This window comes from Gadus macrocephalus, chromosome 19, assembly GCF_031168955.1.
Source record: "Gadus macrocephalus chromosome 19, ASM3116895v1".
In the NCBI taxonomy this organism is placed as follows: Eukaryota; Metazoa; Chordata; class Actinopteri; order Gadiformes; family Gadidae; genus Gadus; species Gadus macrocephalus.
The window spans coordinates 1,695,001-1,712,904 of NC_082400.1; the positions used below are offsets into that span (position 1 = coordinate 1,695,001).

At 45.0% G+C, this 17,904-nt stretch overlaps 1 protein-coding gene across 1 annotated transcript in view; it reads left to right on the forward strand.

Moving 5' to 3' along the window:
* The window catches only part of LOC132447841 (uncharacterized), a 144,843-nt gene that overhangs the window by 60,344 nt on the left and 66,595 nt on the right, over positions 1 to 17,904 (forward strand).

A 17,904-nucleotide genomic window follows, 5' to 3' on the forward strand; every position in this document is an offset into this window, starting at 1 on the left:
AGAAGTCTCTCCTTCTCTTCTCTCTCTCCGTTTATCTCTCTTGCCCTCTCTCTTCAAATTCTTTGACCCAAACTGGTCAGGTAGACGAACGCTATTTATAAAAGCAACACTTAACACGTAACACAACAACAACAAACTAGCTCTGTGAGACAGTATCTGCCAGAGAGAATCAAGTAAAGCCACTGACAAGCAACTCTCAAGCTAATCAACTGAGAAACCAACTAACCCTTACCTCAAGATGAACCTAGCTAACCCTAACCTCTACAATAATGTAGCTAACCCTAAACCTTACCTCTAGATTAATTTAGCAAACCCTAAACCTAACCTGCAGAATAACCTAGCTAAACCTACCCAGACCTCCAGATGAACCAAGCTAACCCTACCCTAACCAAATCTCTACAGTGGATCTCCTCAGTAGATAGACAGAGTCTGAAGTTTATCAATACAGAGTAGAAAGAGGGAAAGTATGGGACCTAAACCAGAGGGAAAGTATGGGAACCAAACCATCAGTCACACACACAAACACACACACACATGCTCACATTATAACACCTGTAGTAGCGAGACCTGCAGTACCACACACATTGCCTTGATTTCATACGTGCCTATTAATTATTCCTCATTATTAGTTCATAAAGAGTTTCTTTGAAATTAGTATTAAACCTTTAGCTCAGTTTGCTATTGTAGTCAGATTTCTTATTTCATTCTTTGGTTTTGAAAGTGAAAGAATAAAACACAAGCTTCTGTTTCCAAAGAAACCATAGTTTTCAGTTTCTTTTAACTTGAGGTTTTAGATCTTTCTCCACCTCTCACCCACTCCCACACCCTCTCTCCCCTCTCTTCCTCTTTGTCCCGCTCTCTCCCTCTCTCTTCCTCCTGGTCCCGCTCTCCCTCTCTTCCTCTTGGGCTCTCTCTATCATGGTCACTTGTATCTTCCTCTCTCTCTCTCTCTCTCGCTCTCTCTCTGGCAGATGGCTAATTTCTTCCTGTTGTTTTGGTACTTTCTGAATCCTCAGCCAATAAGTACGTACGGAAAAGCCTTGGTAGCCAAAGAAATCAGTTCAGACCATTACAGACAGTATATGCATATGTATGCTATGAATTTAGCAATTTAGCAACAAGAAATGGCTACCATCTACTAACCAGGTGCTGAAATACAGAATGAATACTCTAAAAACATTATTTATGTTCATCTTGAGTACTATACTGCACTGAACTTTGGTATGCTATTCTAAAAGTAGTTAGAATGGCATGTCACCGTATTTGTACTCACACATATTTATTTAGTGTGCCATTAAAACCACCAACCAATCCAAGACAGGCACACCCACACATACACTGCCAGCTGGTTGTACACACTAACGTCTTGCTGTACAACTGACACGGTGCTATACACACATTTTACCTGGATGCCAGGATTTGATTGGCTTGCGTTCTGTACCCATGCAGCCAATGACCATCTACATCCCCACCAGTAACACAGGGCAAGAATGTTGTGGGTTAGCAGTTTTAAGTTGTTCGATTAATGGACGAGAGCCGTACTGAAGACAAGTGCCAAACTGCTTTTAATAGTTTGATGATGATTGAATGATTCACTGTTTCCACCAGAAACACTAGCCCAGTGGGCCAATCATCTCCCTTACTATCTGTCCCGCCCAACCATCCAGACCTGTTGTTAAACGCAGACCCGGCTTCCAGCTATGCTTTAGCCAGATAGTTGGACGCTGTTGTTAGTCAATCCAGCCGGGGGTCTGAATGGCCACGTCCAGGAGGTATGGGGTCATGTAATGTAGGTAATGTAAATACGCTCAATATTCTACTCGGTAATGAATTTATTTTCCACATATATTGATAGATCTAGAGAATATTATCAATAATATTATTATGGGGACATGATGACCCGATTTTAACTGTTATTATAACTGACAGAGAAAATCAGAGCTAATTTTTAATTCCTAACGTCACTGCCTGGCTGTGTGTGACGTCATCCTTAACCCTATGCTTGTTCAGCCCACCCCTACCTCACCTGTAACACACCTGTAACACACCTGTCACTCTGCTGTCACTCAAATGTCACTCACCTGTCACTAACCTGTAACTCACCTGTTACCTGATGGCTTCAGAACCAGTCCGTTTCAGATGATGTGCGGGTAATGAAAGAAAACCCATGGAGAGCCAAACGACCCCTAAAAATGACCCCTATGTATACATTTAATATTTATATTTTACATGATATAATGTCCATTCGATAATGGCAATTTCTGCTTAATGATCCATCATACTACAATTATTCCATGTTTGTAGTTATTCAAGGTCTGAAGGGAGAGTTCTGGGAAATTGTGTTTTACTGACTTGACTTCTTCTACACGGTTACATGTTGACACACTCAAACACTGATGCACTAAAGCATAACAGTCAGTAAACAGTATTAAACAATGTCACCCTCAACTCAAACAAGCAGCTTTGTAACAGTTTTACACAGTTTTTAAAGTTTGTATTTGTGTGGTGTTGATGAATTACGAGAAGCTGTATGGGACCATCTAACAACGGCCTGTTGAACCCTTCACTCTAGGGGGCGCCCTCTCTCTCTCTCTCTCTCTCTCTCTCTCTCTCTCTCTCTCTCCCTCTCTACCTCTCTCCCTCTCCCTCCTATTTGCCTGCCCTCGTGGTTGAATGGACTGTTTCTAAAAAATATGTTGTTAAAAACCTTCCCTTTCTCTCTATTATTTTAATGATGACTCGCTCTACTTTACCTTCCTCTTTGTCTCTCCATCTCTCCTCCTCTCCTTCCTGATGACTGTATACCCTTACCTTTGGTGAATAAAGCTGCGGTTCTCCAGCGCCCCCTACAGTCTCCTGCTTGTTCTTCTGGTGTCTAACCTCCACCTCTTCATGGCTGAACCATAGCTTTCTCTGCCTTCTGCATAATCACACACATCAAACCCCACCCTGTTAAACCACCTAACCCACTAACTAACACACTATCCACAGGACCAGTACATGGAGGCCTACTGCAGCACAATGAAGCTTCTGAAATACTAAAGGCATCTCAATAAAATAGCACAGTATTAGAATATTATCTAATATTATCGTAGTCGTTTCTGAATTAAGTATATATCAGTTTCTTTAGTGTAGTGTATTTAACCGATGTAAGTCGCTTTGGATAAAAGCGTCTGCTAAATGCCCTAATTGTAATTGTGATTGTGTATAACATTATTTCTCATTCTCTCTTTCTTACACACACACACACACATACACACACACACACACACTCACACACACACACACACACACACACACACACACACACACACACACACACACACACACACACACACACACACACACACACACACACACACACACACACACACACACACACACACAAACCCACACACACACAAATACACAAACACTTGCATGCCAATACACACACTCACAAACCACTAACATGTGCACACACACACAATAAACGTTGTCGCAAAAAACAACCCCAGATGGTAGAGGTAAAGACAATAAAGAGCATGACAGAGTTCATGAGATAGAAGTACAGCGCTAGCTCAGCTCAGGGGTTAATGAGAATTTCATATTTGCCGGGAGAGAGAGAGAGAGAGAGAGAGAGAGAGAGAGAGAGAGAGAGAGAGAGAGAGAGAGAGAGAGAGAGGGAGAGAAAGAGTGACAGAGAGAGAGTGGAAGGAGAGCAGGACAGTGAGAAGATAAAGTGAGTTGATTGACTTCGTCACCAATATCCTTGAGTCTTATTCTGTAGCTACATTCTATAGCAGGGGTCTCAACCTCAACTTACCTGGGGGCCGTTGGAGGTAGATTCTGGGTCAGGCTGGGCCGCATCAATTATTCCACAGAAAAAAGGAGCACAACTGACCCAATCTAAGTTAATGATCGGGCTATAATTAGATCACGTTGGCTATGAAATCGCTGACAACAGGGGACATTTCATAGTGGTTGGTGGGAACCGGGACATTTTAGCGTCCTTTGGCTTTTGTCGGGACTCAGGACACGCAACTCACAATTGGGACTGTCCCGGCAAAACCGGGACATCTGGTCACCCTATCACAAGTAATAAAATAGCGTGGCAAGCCACTCAGCAAAAATGTGCACTTGACAACAACGTGCGGGCCGCACTAACACTAGACTTTGAGGTCAAGTAGGGGGCCACAAAATATCATCCCGCGGGCCTCAATTGGCCCCCGGGCCGCGAGTTTGAGACCCCTTTTCTATAGTGTTTCTTAATTGTTAATATTCAAAATGTATTGAATCTGAATTATTCAAATGATAACCACCACATCTGTGTCTAGACCAGTTTGATTCTCTTTCACCCCCTGGTGGCGCTAGAGCTCTGCTACAGGAAAGAAGCTACTTCTCACACACCCTCAGACACACACTTACAGAAAAACGCACACATACACACACACACACACACACACACTCACAGACACACACACTCACACAAACACACATACTCACACAGACACACACACACACACGCACACAGACACAAATCAACACACGCACACACTCACGCACAAGTACACGCACACACACACACACACACATGCACACACACGCACACAGACACACATCAACACACACACACACACACACACACACACACAAACACACACACACAATATCACACACTCACACAATGTAGCCTATATGTATACAGACGGAGCAACCTGGTATCACGCGATTTCGTGCTCATACGCACAAACATAAATCTATTGAATCGTGTCCCAGAGCATGATTGTCCGACTTTTTTTGTGCTACACAGAACGAAATGTAAACCAATGCATTCGGAATGGGAGCGTTTCTCCGATGTTTCCGTGCTACACAGAACGAAATGTAAACCAAAGCATTTTCAATGGGAGCGTTTTTCAGACGAGAGAGAGTGTGCGCAGACAGTACAGTGAACCCTCTAGTTATATATATGTCAATATTTCCGATATTTTAAGCAGCCCCCCCCAAATCTGAAACGAACGTGTTCCACAGAACGCCCGTTTCTCTGACAATTAAAGTGCTCCACAAAACAAAACGAGAGAGAGAGAGGCTTCAGAAGGGGTGTGCGCAGATAGTACAGTGCACACACTAGTTATATATATGTCAATATTTCAGATTTCTCAAGCAAACTTCCTAAAAAACTGAAACGAACATGCTCCACAGAACGCGCGTTTCTCAGACAATTAAAGTGCTCCACAAAACGAAACGAGAGAGAGAGAGGGAGAGAGAGAGAGAGAGAGAGAGAGAGAGAGAGAGAGAGAGAGAGAGAGAGAGAGAGAGAGAGAGAGAGAGAGAGAGAGAGAGAGAGAGAGAGAGAGAGAGAGAGGCTTCAGAAGGGGTGTGCGCAGATAGTATAGTGCTCCCTTTATATATATGTCAATATCTCCATTTTTGCATTTTTGAAGCAGACCTCCTCAAAAACTGAAAATAAATAAAAATAACCGTGCTCCACAGAACGAAGCGTAAACCAATGCATTCTGAATGGGAGCGTTTCTCCAATGTTAACCCCATATATATGTATATATATATATATATATATATATATATATATATATATATATATTCATTATATAGGAGATGCCCTCCTAAGCCCATCAGTTACTTGGCTCCGCAGTGCATCAGTGGTGTGACACCACTGATCCCCCACCACTGGTGTCCCTCTCTATGGCTCCCTCTCTCTCTTTTCCGCTGTGTTTTGAGAATTCATATCGATATAACCAGTAGCGTACCGTGGGGTTTAAGTCAGGGCCTTCAGTAACATACTCCACCAACGGCCAACCCCCAAACACTCAGACATGCACACAAAATTCATATTAGGTGCCAATACAGCCAATACAGCCACAATATGCGCTACTGCATAATATCCACAACAAGAAAGTTGATCTTCAGCAACAACAACAGCGCACACGCACACCACTTTGCATTACCGCAGAGCTAGAGAATGCAGCATCACCATCAGATCTTATGTGACTTATGTCACGCCGCAACCAGATTGCACATCACACACATGACACAAAAACAAGTGTTCACAGTTATTGTTATTTTCACCAGATGCTTTCGCAACTTCAATGGATTCAATAAAGTAGCCTATAGCGACAATATTACAAGTGCAACGCCAGTTCATTAACAAAAATGAAACATACAAGTAGGCCTTCATGCCACATATTTTACAACAGCTATTCCAGCCAGAATATTAAGCCCACAGGAGTAGTAGTGAACGGGTTAATTTAATATGCTTATTAAGCGGCATCCACACAAAGCATTACCATTAAGCCTACTGCCCAAATTCCAGCAATATATTTGTGTTTCAAACCACAAGCAGAAATACATTTGACTCCTTGCTTTTTACAGCAGCATCTTTATCCGCCGGTATAATAGCAACATCGTCATAGAACCGCCCACAAAGCTACTTGCGTTTGGCGCTTCTCAATTGCGTTTCAGAGCGTTAAAATAGGGCCCGATATGTACCTATGAACAATAATCTTACTTTGAATCATATAGTGAGCCCACTATAAAATGACACAATTTACAACACAATTTAATATGCTTATTAAGCGGCATCCACACAAAGCATTACCATTAAGCCTACTGCCCAAATTCCAGCAATATATTTGTGTTTCAAACCATTAAAAAAAATGCGTTATGAACTAATGTACCACAACAACATTATCGCTCCTACACAGTGCAAAAGTAAAACTGACCCATCACCCATGGCCTGATGTTTTAAAGCTGCCTTGGTGAAGCTGCTAAATCCGGCGCTGTTCCATGTCTCCTCACTGATGTTGAACAGCAAACACGGCGAGTAGAATAGGTTGTTCTGAACGGTGCTAGCCCATAGCCAGTCATAGCGCTGTAGTTGCACTCTGTAAAGTGCCGCACAAAACCTTTACCGGCCTGGGTGAGCCCATCAAGCTTCAGTGTAGGTCTTCCTCTTAAAATTAAATCTGTCTTCTCTCCAAACAATCGCCTTGAAAAAGGCAAACGAAGGAGATCAGAAGCAGGATCGCTAGGTGCTGTGAAGGCGGTGGCCATAGTACTTCACTATCAACTCTGTACCGCCAACAATTCAAAATTCGCTGATGACATCACCGGGGGCCAGGGCCGGCATATTGCTGGGCCCTGGGGTCGTTCTGTTACTACACATCAACATTCAGCTTCAGCAAAAAGGTAGCAATGCTTTTGGTGCTGGCCCCGCCGGTGCATGTAACCTAGCTGTGATGTGTTATTCAGCTGAGCTCAGCCTTACAAAAAAAAACGGTTTTCCTTCTGGAATTATGTTGAAAGTAGTGAAAAAAATATGGAATTAAGATGCGTTCAGACACAAATTAATGTAATTTAGAAAAAAATAATATATATTATTTAGATTTTGACATGGCCAGCAGAGAAGGCCCTGCTGGCCCTGACGGCCCACCACTGGATATAACGAGAAAGGATGTAATGATAACGGCAAGAAAATAAAGGCTCCATGGTCATAAGCATGTAACGAGGAAATGAGACAATCTAGTTGTGGGCCAGCAGAGGCTGAATTTTAACCGAATTCGGCCCATAACCTTATTTTTTACATCGTTTTTATATTATAAATATTTTAATATTGTCTGGTACCTGAACCACACTTAGGCCTACACTTTGGTGGAAGTGCAGATAGGCTACAGATCTTGTTATTACTAGGGCTGTCAAGCGATTAAAAATAATTATCTAATTAATTACAGGCTCTGTGATTCATTAATCTAAATTAATCGCATACTTACATTTTTCCAAGAAAGTATTTAAAAATAATTTAATTCAAGTAAATTATGGCAGATGAGTGATTCAATGAATAATAGACATAATAGACTTTAAAGTTCATTGCCTTTTTTACTTAAAACATGTCTTTCATCAACATACGGTGCATTTTAAGATCAAATTAATGACATTTCCATCTCACTCAAGATTCAATGCATCTCAATCGAGTGTGACTTGACGAGGCTGCCTGCTAGCGCCAGCTTCAGGGGCTTTGGCAGCTCGTACCTGCGAGTTGCTACCAAATGTTTTGTGTTGAGTTGATATTTGATGAACTCCGGTGATAGGAATATTCCTTACTACAGAGAATGCAGATAACGGTGTTCCTATCTACATAGTTATAGGGAAAGTTAGGTATTTTTTTGGGCATTTCCTGAAATAATTTATTACCAATAGCTTTTTTGGCCATGTGTTCCTATAGGTGTCTAGTAAAATCTCCCAATTTATCCATGGCCAAATCCTCTGGGAATCGCCTTGAGAGCCAATCAAAGTTGGGGTGCCCAGAGGGCCTGGGTAAAAATTGTGGAAAAAAAAAGTTATACCAAAAAGTGGCTTTTGAGATGGCTAACTAGGGTTTTTTAGGTGTGCTAAATCTATCCCAGTCATTTGTTTTGAGTAAAAATGAGTCCAAATCCCTAAAAATATCATTAATTTAACAATTATAAATCAAAACTTGCGTTATCAGTTGACATTTTAACAAACCTCATCTAACTCCCCTGCATCTACCTCACTACTATTATCATCTGGCAGATTGATGTTCTGGCATGAGTTACCATGACAGTTCCCACAAGCAGAAATACATTTGACTCCTTGCTTTTTACAGCAGCATCTTTATCCGCCGGTATAATAGCAACATCGTCATAGAACCGCCCACAAAGCTACTTGCGTTTGGCGCTTCTCACTTGCGTTTCAGAGCGTTAAAATAGGGCCCGATATGTACCTATGAACAATAATCTTACTTTGAATCATATAGTGAGCCCACTATAAAATGACACAATTTACAACACAATTAATGTTGATCAATGACACAGAGACTATTTACAATGGTTTATTTAGCTAAGGTAGGCTACTAGATTTTACATTAGCCTAATGTTAGCTAACTTAAGCTGGATGCTACCTAGCAACATTCATTTTAGGCTGTAACTAAGAGATACAATTATGCAAAACAGTTTTTCAATTTTTCAAAACAGGACCCATAGGTTAAATTTGACGGATCAATATTTAAGGGTTAAGGAGTCATTTTTACTCAAAACTAAAGACTGGGATTGATTCAGCATCCTTGAAAATCCCTAGTAAGCCATCTCAAAAGGCACTTTTGGTAGATTCTTTTTTTCCCACTATTTTTACCCAAGCCCTCTGGGCACCCCATTGGCTCTCAAGGCGATTCCCACAGGATTTGGCCGTGGATAAATTGGGAGGTGTTACTAGACACCTATAGGAACACATGGTAATAAAAGCTATTGGTAATAAATTATTTCAGGAAATGGCAAAAAAAAATACCTAACTTTCCCTAACTAACAGTTCCGTCTTGGAGTTTAGACTTCAACTTTTCGTTCACGGGGCCGAGCAGCGTGTTCTCGTCTGCCTCCATTTGGTTAAACGCAAAAGACGCACCGGGTCAAAGGTCACTACACTATATAATTAACGCGTTAATTTGACAGCCCTAGTTATAACGATAATTGAATAAAAGCTACATGTCTACTTATAATATTATAATTAAATAATGGAATATTTATATATAATACATATTTTAATATTTAATTAATTCAATATTAAACCAATGCATTTCAATCGGGTGATTCTTTTCGACTTCAGAAGGGGGGGCGGGTTTCGCAGTGCACATTCTATACAGATCTTGTTATGACGATAATTGAATAAAAGCTACATGTCTACTTATAATATTATAACTAAATCATTTTATATTTGTATAAGATATATAATCTATATTTTAATATTTAATTAATTCAATATTAAACCAATGCATTTCAATCGGGTGATTCTTTTCGACTTCAGAAGGGGGGAGCTGCTGACCAGGGCACGCTCTAACAGATCTTGCTATTGAATAAAAGCTACATGGTCTACTTATAATATTATACCTAAATAATGTTATATTTATATTTAAATATAATATAAAGCATATATTTTAAAGGTCCCATGACATGAAAATCTCAATTTATGAGGTTTTCTAACATAAATATGAGTTCCCCTAGCCTGCCTATGGTCCCCCAGTGGCTAAAACTTGCGTTTGGTGTAAAACGAGCACTAGCTGTTCTGCTCGCCTTTGAAAAAACGGAGGCTCAAGCGCGCTGATTTGGAAATCTGTGCTCATGACGTCATGAGGAATCTCAGCTCCTCCCCTTACTCTGCCTGGCCCGCCCAGAGACGTTGGCCCGCCAATGAGACTCGACCGTGCGAGCGCCACGTGTGTGTGTGTGTGTGTGTGTATGTGTGTGTGTGTGAATACACACACTGTAACGCAAGTGTTTCTTGTCGGTTCTTTGACGTGTCTTGTATTTCCACCACGAGACTGTCGCGGGGGTTATCTAAGCCATGGTTGAGAAGGAATTGGGGGAAAGGAACTTTGGTTTGACTCGCTGAAGTACATGAACTGCGACATGCCGCCGGTTGCCGCGAGGCACCATCGCCCGGCAGCAGGCAGCCGGCAGCAGGCAGCCGGCCGCAGGCAGCGCGCGGTTCAGTCGACTTCAGGTTGATGTGGAAGAACCAGAGACGTCGCAGAACCCGACAAAGTCGTTTGTGATTCATAATATCGTCTGGAGGCGCACACAATATGTTATATGATATAGATATCTATGTATCATATGATATTATTTAGATATAGAGCTCCAGGACTGTAACGCAAGTGTTGTACACTTCCTTGTTATTTGGATAACCGTTCTGCGGCACAGTGCACTTTCTAGTTATGGATTGGTCAAAACAATAACCGATTTCTGCAGCAGACCCCATCAAAAACTGAAACTAACCACGTCCCATAAACCCAGTCTCACTCTCAGAATGTAGTATAACTACGTTGGTCCACCGCGGAAAACGCATTACAATAACGGCTCTAATCATGACATGCCCTATTCTTTTCAATGGGGCTGCGTCTATGTTCCTTGACTGTAATGGATGTGATGGTGGTTGCTATCCACCGCCCCCTCTGCTCCTTACATGGCTCCAAAAACCACACAGCAATGGAGCTGCCATCAATTGTGTTGTTTTTGGGGTAAACTTGGGTCTGCTGGTTAGGAAATAGACAGATATTCCAAGGTTTCCTTCTAAAGGCACCTTGGATGTTTCTATTTTCTGCAGTTTAGAATTAATAAGTTACTTTTTTAATTAACTTTTTTTAATCTCTGTCTGGTGGCTTGTTACGATACCCTGAGAGACGCGCATCGACAGATTTTATAGTGACACAGTCTATAACCTATTCTTGAAAGTAAAACACCAAGCTCATTGATTTAACGAGGCAGGATTATTTGAAACAATTAATTAAATATGTGTGAGAGGTCATTCCTCCTCCTGAGTGTGCTTCCTATTTATGTCTAGTGTACACCCCTACTGTCCACAAGTACACCCCCCCCCCCCCTCCCCATATGGATTTGGAGAATTGTTGCCACGTCCCAGTGGTGGTGGTATCATATATATGAAAGAGGGCATTCAATTATACTACAATGATCAATTAGGAGGCCGAAGCCCATTGGCAGTCAATGGGAGAATGCTTGGGTGATTTTCCATGTCAATGAATTCGCCCAGAGAAGCGGCACCATGTGAAACGCGACTTGAATCTGACGATTCTGATTGGACAATGACAGATAATATGTCTAGAACACTGAAAACTACTTTTGCTGTGATAGAATTTGTTAGAAAAAAATCCTCTTTCTCCCAGTTGGTAGTCTCATCTCATCTCATCTTCATCCGCTTATCCGGGGTCGGGTCGCAGGGGGAGCAGCTCAAGCAGGGGGCCCCAGACTTCCCTTTCCCGGGTCACATTGACCAGCTCTGACGGGGGGCTCCCGAGGCGTTTCCAGGCCAGTGTTGAGATATAATAGTCCTGGGTCTTCCCCGAGGTTTCCTCCCCACTGGACGTGCCTGAAACACCTCCCAAGGGAGGCGCCCAGTGGGCATCCTTACCAGATGCCCGAACCACCTCAGCTGACTCCTTTCTAAGTAAAGGAGCAGCGGCTCTAATCCGAGTTCCTCACGGATGGCTGAGCTTCTCACCCTATCCCTAAGGGAGACGCCAGCCACCCTTCTGAAAAAACTCATCTCGGCCGCTTGTACCCGCGATCTCGTCCTTTTCGGTCATCACCCAACCCTCATGACCATAGGTGAGGATAGGAACGAAGATCGACCGGTAGATCGAGAGCTTTGCCTTGCGGCTCAGCTCTCTTTTCGTAACAACGGTGCGGTAAAGCGAACGCAATACCGCCCCCGCTGCTCCGATTCTCCGGCCAATCTCACGCTCCATCGTACCCTCACTCCGAACTAGACCCTGAGGTACTTGAACTCCTTCACTTGGGCCAAGGACTCATATCCTACCCGGAGTAAGCAATCCACCGGTTTCCTGCTAAGAGTCATGGCCTCAGATTTAGCGGTGCTGATCCTCATCCCAGCCGCTTCACACTCGGCTGCCAGCCGATCCAGTGAGTGCTGAAGATCACAGGCCGATGATTCAATGAGGACCACATCATCTGCAAAAAGCAGTGACGAGATCCTCAGACCACCGAACTGCAACCCCTCCCCACCACGACTACGCCTCGATATCCTGTCCATGTATATCACAAACAAGATTGGAGACAAGACGCAGCCCTGGCGGAGACCAACACCCACTGAGAACGAAACTGACTGGCTGCCGAGGAAGCGAACACAGCTCTCGCTTTGGGAGCACAGAGATTGGATGGCCCTGAGGAGAGACCCCCTTACCCCATACTCCCGCAGCACCTCCCACAGTTTCTCCCGGGGGACCCGGTCATACGCCTTCTCCAGATTCACAAAACACATGTAGACCGGATGGGCATACTCCCATGTCCCCTCCAGGATCCTTGCGAGAGTGAAGAGCTGGTCCGTAGTTCCACTTCCGGGGCGAAAACCGCATTGTTCCTCTTGAATCTGAGGTTCGACGATTGGCCGAAACCTCCTTTCCAGCACCTTGGAGTAGACCTTACCAGGGAGGCTGAGAAGTGTGATACCCCGGTAATTAGCACACACTCTCTGGTCCCCCTTTTTGAACAGGGGAACCACCACCTCGGTTTGCCACTCCTTTGGCACTGTACCCGACTCCCACGCAATGTTGAATAGGCGTGTCAACCATGACAGCCCCTCAACACCCAGAGCCTTTAGCATTTCTGGCTGGATCTCATCAATCCGGTACCCTGCAACCGAGTCAGGAGTCCTCCAGGATATCATATCCCGGAAGGCCTCCTTCTTCAATCGGACGGCTTCCCTGACCACCGGTGTCCACCACGGTGTCCGCGGGTTACTGCCCCTTGAGGAGCCTAAGACCATGAGGCCACAGCTAGCTGCCGCAGCTTCAGCAATGGGGGCTTTGAACACCGCCCACTCCGGCTCAATGCCCCCAACCTCCACAGGAATGCCAGAAAAACTCTGCCAGAGGTGTGAGTTGAAGATACCTAGGACGGGGGCCTCCTCCAGACGTTCCCAATTCACCCGCACTACTCGTTTGGGCTTACCAGGTCTATCCGGAAATTTCCCCCATTCCCCGATCCAACTCACTACCAGATGGTGGTCGGTTGACAGTTCCGCCCCTCTCTTAACCCGAGTGTCCAAAACATAGATAGATAGATAGATAGATAGATAGATAGATAGATAGATAGATAGATAGATAGATAGATAGATAGATAGATAGATAGATAGATAGATAGATAGATAGATAGATAGATAGATAGATAGATAGATAGATAGATAGATAGATAGATAGATAGATAGATAGATAGATAGATAGATAGATAGATAGATAGACACTTTATTGATCCCTTGGGAATGCTCCTTCAGGGAAATTCAAAATTCCAGCAGCGGTAGTACAGACAAGACACATAAACAAGCAAGAAAAAAACAAGCTAAAATGCAACAAGACATTGTATAAATAAATAAAATGGATGGATATAATGGAGTGAGTAGCAATAAATAAATTGATTATGCAAGCTCGATCAGTCTATCCTATTTCTATTTCCCTTTATCCACTGTACTGTACTCCTCCTGCTGCCCCCCCCTCCTCCCTCCAAGTGCGGAGTTGTTGAGTGTGATGGCACGATGGACAAAGGAGTTCATTAGTCTGTTGGTGCGGCATCTGGGGAGGAGCAGCCTGTCGCTGAAGGAGCTTCTTTGGTTGCTGATGACAGTGTGCAGAGGGTGGCTGGTGTCATCCAGGATGGCCAGAAGCTTCTTTGTGGTTCTCTCCTCTGCCACTGTCACCAGACAATCCAGCTTGCAGCCAACCACAGAGCCAGCCGGTCGGTTGAGCTTGTCAAGCCTGGAGGAGTCCCTCTTGGTTGTGCTGCCTCCCCAACACACCACAGCGTAAAAAAGGATGCTGGCGACCACCGACTGATAGAACATTGACAGAAGTTTACTACAGATATTAAAAGATCGCAGCCTCCTTAAAAAATACATTCTGCTTTGGCCTTTCTTGTAGAGGTGGTCGGTGTTGATTGCCCAGTCCAGTTTTTTGTCAAGCCACACTCCCAGGTACTTGTAGCTGCCCACGGTTTCCACCTCTACCCCATTGATGTCCACTGCTCGGGGGCGTGGCCTTGACTTCCCAAAGTCTATCACCAGCTCTTTGGTTTTTGATGTGTTGAGCTGCAGGCTGTTTGCATGGCTCCAGGTGACAAAGTCTCTCACTAGAGTCCGGTACTCCTCCTCTTGGTCCCCCCCTATACACCCCATGATGGCTGTGTCGTCAGCATACTTCTGAATGTGGCACGATTCAGAGTTATGGCTGAAGTCTGAGGTGTATAAGGTGAAGAGAAGAGGGGCCAGCACAGTCCCCTGAGGCGCCCCAGTGCTGCTGATTAAGATGTCCGATGTGGTGTCCTTTAATCGAACAAACTGTGGTCTATCTATGAGGTAGTTGGTGATCCAAGTTATCAGGTGGGGGTCCACTTACATAGCTGATAGTTTGTTTTGTAGTATGAGGGGCTGGATTGTGTTGAAGGCACTAGAGAAGTCTAGGAAAAGAATCCTGACTGTGCCCGCCCCCTTGTCCAGATGTGAGTGGGCCCGGTGTAGGAGATACAGGATGGCATCCTCCACACCAACCCCTGTCCGGTAGGCAAACTGTAGTGGATCCTGAGCGTGCAGCACCTTAGGCCTGAGGTGTCTGAGACGGAGCCGCTCCAGGGTCTTCATCACATGTGATGTGAGTGCCACCGGTCGGAAGTCATTCAGCTCACTAGGTCGGGTTTTCTTTTGAACCGGAACTATGCAAGATGTCTTCCAGAGGGTGGGCACTCTCCCTAGTTGTAGACTGAGGTTGAAGACGTGCTGAAGCGGCTCCCCAAGTTCAGCAGCGCAGGTCTTCAACAGGCGTGAGCACACATTATCTGGGCCGGTTGCTTTCTTTGGGCGAAGCTTCCTCAGTTCTCCTCTGACCTGGTCAGCAGTAATAATGCAGGGAGGAGGGTCCACTGGGGTGTTTGAGGAGAGATCGGTAAGAGGGGGGTGGAGAGCGGTGTCCAGTGGTGAGGGGAAGGGGGATCGCATGACTGTGGTGAAAGTGAGGGTGCCATTATGTTGGTGCCTTGGCTGGATGGTTGGTCAAACCTGTTGAAAAAGATGTTAAGCTGGTTTGCCCTCTCCACAGTCCCCCCCTCTGTACTGTTTTTAGCTTTGTGGCCTGTGATGATTTTCACACCATCCCAGACCTCCCTCATATTGTTCTCCATCAGTTTGTGCTCCACCTTTCTCCTGTAACTCTCCTTCGCCTCCTTCAAACACTGTTTCAGCTCACGCTGTGCTGTCTTAATCACCTCCTTGTCCCTGCTCCTGAAGGCTACCTTCTTCTTATTAAGGACAGTTTTGACGTCACACGTCACCCAAGGCTTGTTGTTTGGATAGCAGCGAACAGTCCGAGTAGGGGCGACTACATCTGTGCAGAAGTTTAGATAGTCTGTCAGGCAGTGTGTCAGCCCCTCTATGTCCTCACCGTGCGGGCTCTGTAGTACACTCCAGTCTGTAGTTTGGAAGCAGTCTCTAAGGGCGTGGCATGGTTAAAATCACCAGAAATTCAAAAGAAAGCCTCTGGGTGTAGAGTCTGAAGCCTTGCTGTGACAGTGTGAATCTTGTCACAGGCAGTGGCTGCGTCGGCTCTCGGAGGAATGTAAACACACACAGCGATCACGTGACTAAACTCCCTCTGTAAATAGTATGGCCGGAGGCTGACAGCTAGTAGCTCTAGGTCCCGGCAGCATGAAGCCTTCTTCACAGAGATATGTCCTGGGTTACACCAGCGATCGTTGACATATATTATGAGCCCCCCACCTTTGCTCTTACCACAGGCTTTTGTGTCTCTATCGGCTCTCACCGCGCTGAAACCCGGCAGGTCCACGTTAGTAACTGGGATGAGGGGGGTAAGCCACGTCTCTGTGAATATTAACAGGCTGCTCTCCCGTTAGATCCGCTGGTTAGTTAAGGCCGTTAGCTCGTCGATCTTATTTGGCAAGGCGTTCACGTTCCCCATGGTGATGGAGGGGATTGATGGCTTAAAACGCCTCAGATTGTCCGCTAGCCTAGCCTTTAGCTTAGCGCCAGCCTTACAGCCCCGATATATCCTCCTCAGCGCTGCCGGTATACGGTGCCGTACGCCGGCTTGTGTGCTTGTTTTCAGAGCCAACAACTGTTCTCTCGGATAAACCAGAGAACTGGTGCGTGGCTTCTCTTTAAAGTGTGTCATAACCATGGATATATATTAAAACACCCTACTCCTGCACAAGGTTGCAGGAGTAGCAAAACATTAAGAAAATAAAGTTAAAAACAACACAGTACTACGGAGCAACTGGAAAAGGCTGCCGTCTCGCACAGCGCCATGGCAACACATGCGGCCTCAGATCAGATGACACGATCATGAAATCGATCATCGATCTTCGGCCTTGGGTACTCTGGTACCAGGTACACTTATGAGCACCCTTATGTTCGAACATGGTGTTCGTTATGGATAATCCATGAGTAGCACAGAAGTCCAATAACAAACGACCGCTCGGGTTTAGATCAGAGAGGCCGTTCCTCCCCACCACGCCTCTCCATGTGTCTCCATCGTTGCCCACGTGGGCGTTGAAGTCTCCCAGCAGAACTACGGAGTCCCCTACTGGAGCCCCATACAGGACTCCATTCAGGGTCTCCAAGAAGGCCGAGTACTCTGAACTGCTGTTTGGTGCATACGCACAAACAACAGTCAGAGTTTTCCCCCCTACAACCCTTAGGCGCAGGGAGGCGACCCTCTCGTCTACCGGGGTAAACTCCAATACCGCGGCGCTCAGCCGGGGATTTATGAGTATCCCCACACCCGCCCGGCGCCTCACGCTAGGGCTGGGCGATAAAACGATAACGATATGTATCGCGATAGCTACGTAATCAATATCAATAGAAAATGTGTTCGATAGAATGTTGCGATATATTTTTTTTTATTCCTCGTTGTAAGAAACCGGAGCAAAAAGTCTACTTCTAGCTCCGCTTTGAACCAGAGGTTGCGAAGCAACGTTGGTTGAACTATTCAAGACGGCTGCGCCCAGTGTGACTTGAAGCATGAACTGTTTTCATAGTGCTTGGACCGCTTTGGTGGTTTAAATGGCCATTTCAATCACTCGTATTACTGCAATACCTTACTGCGTCCGTATCTCTGCCTATGGCCTATAGCCTACCTATTTTGGAGCGCCTGGTACTCTGCCAATGTTACCGCGACAACATCTTCGACCGAGCGAAATAATAAGCTTGAAGTGTGGGCATGGCGTCAGATTCGAGATCCGAATCGGTTCGCACCGCACCAGCAGCGTATCTGACATGCTAATAGCCAATCATGTAACAGTATCAAGTTTGGTTTCGTCATCTCATTGTCTCGTGTTCACAGAAACAGCGTGCTGTGGGATGTGA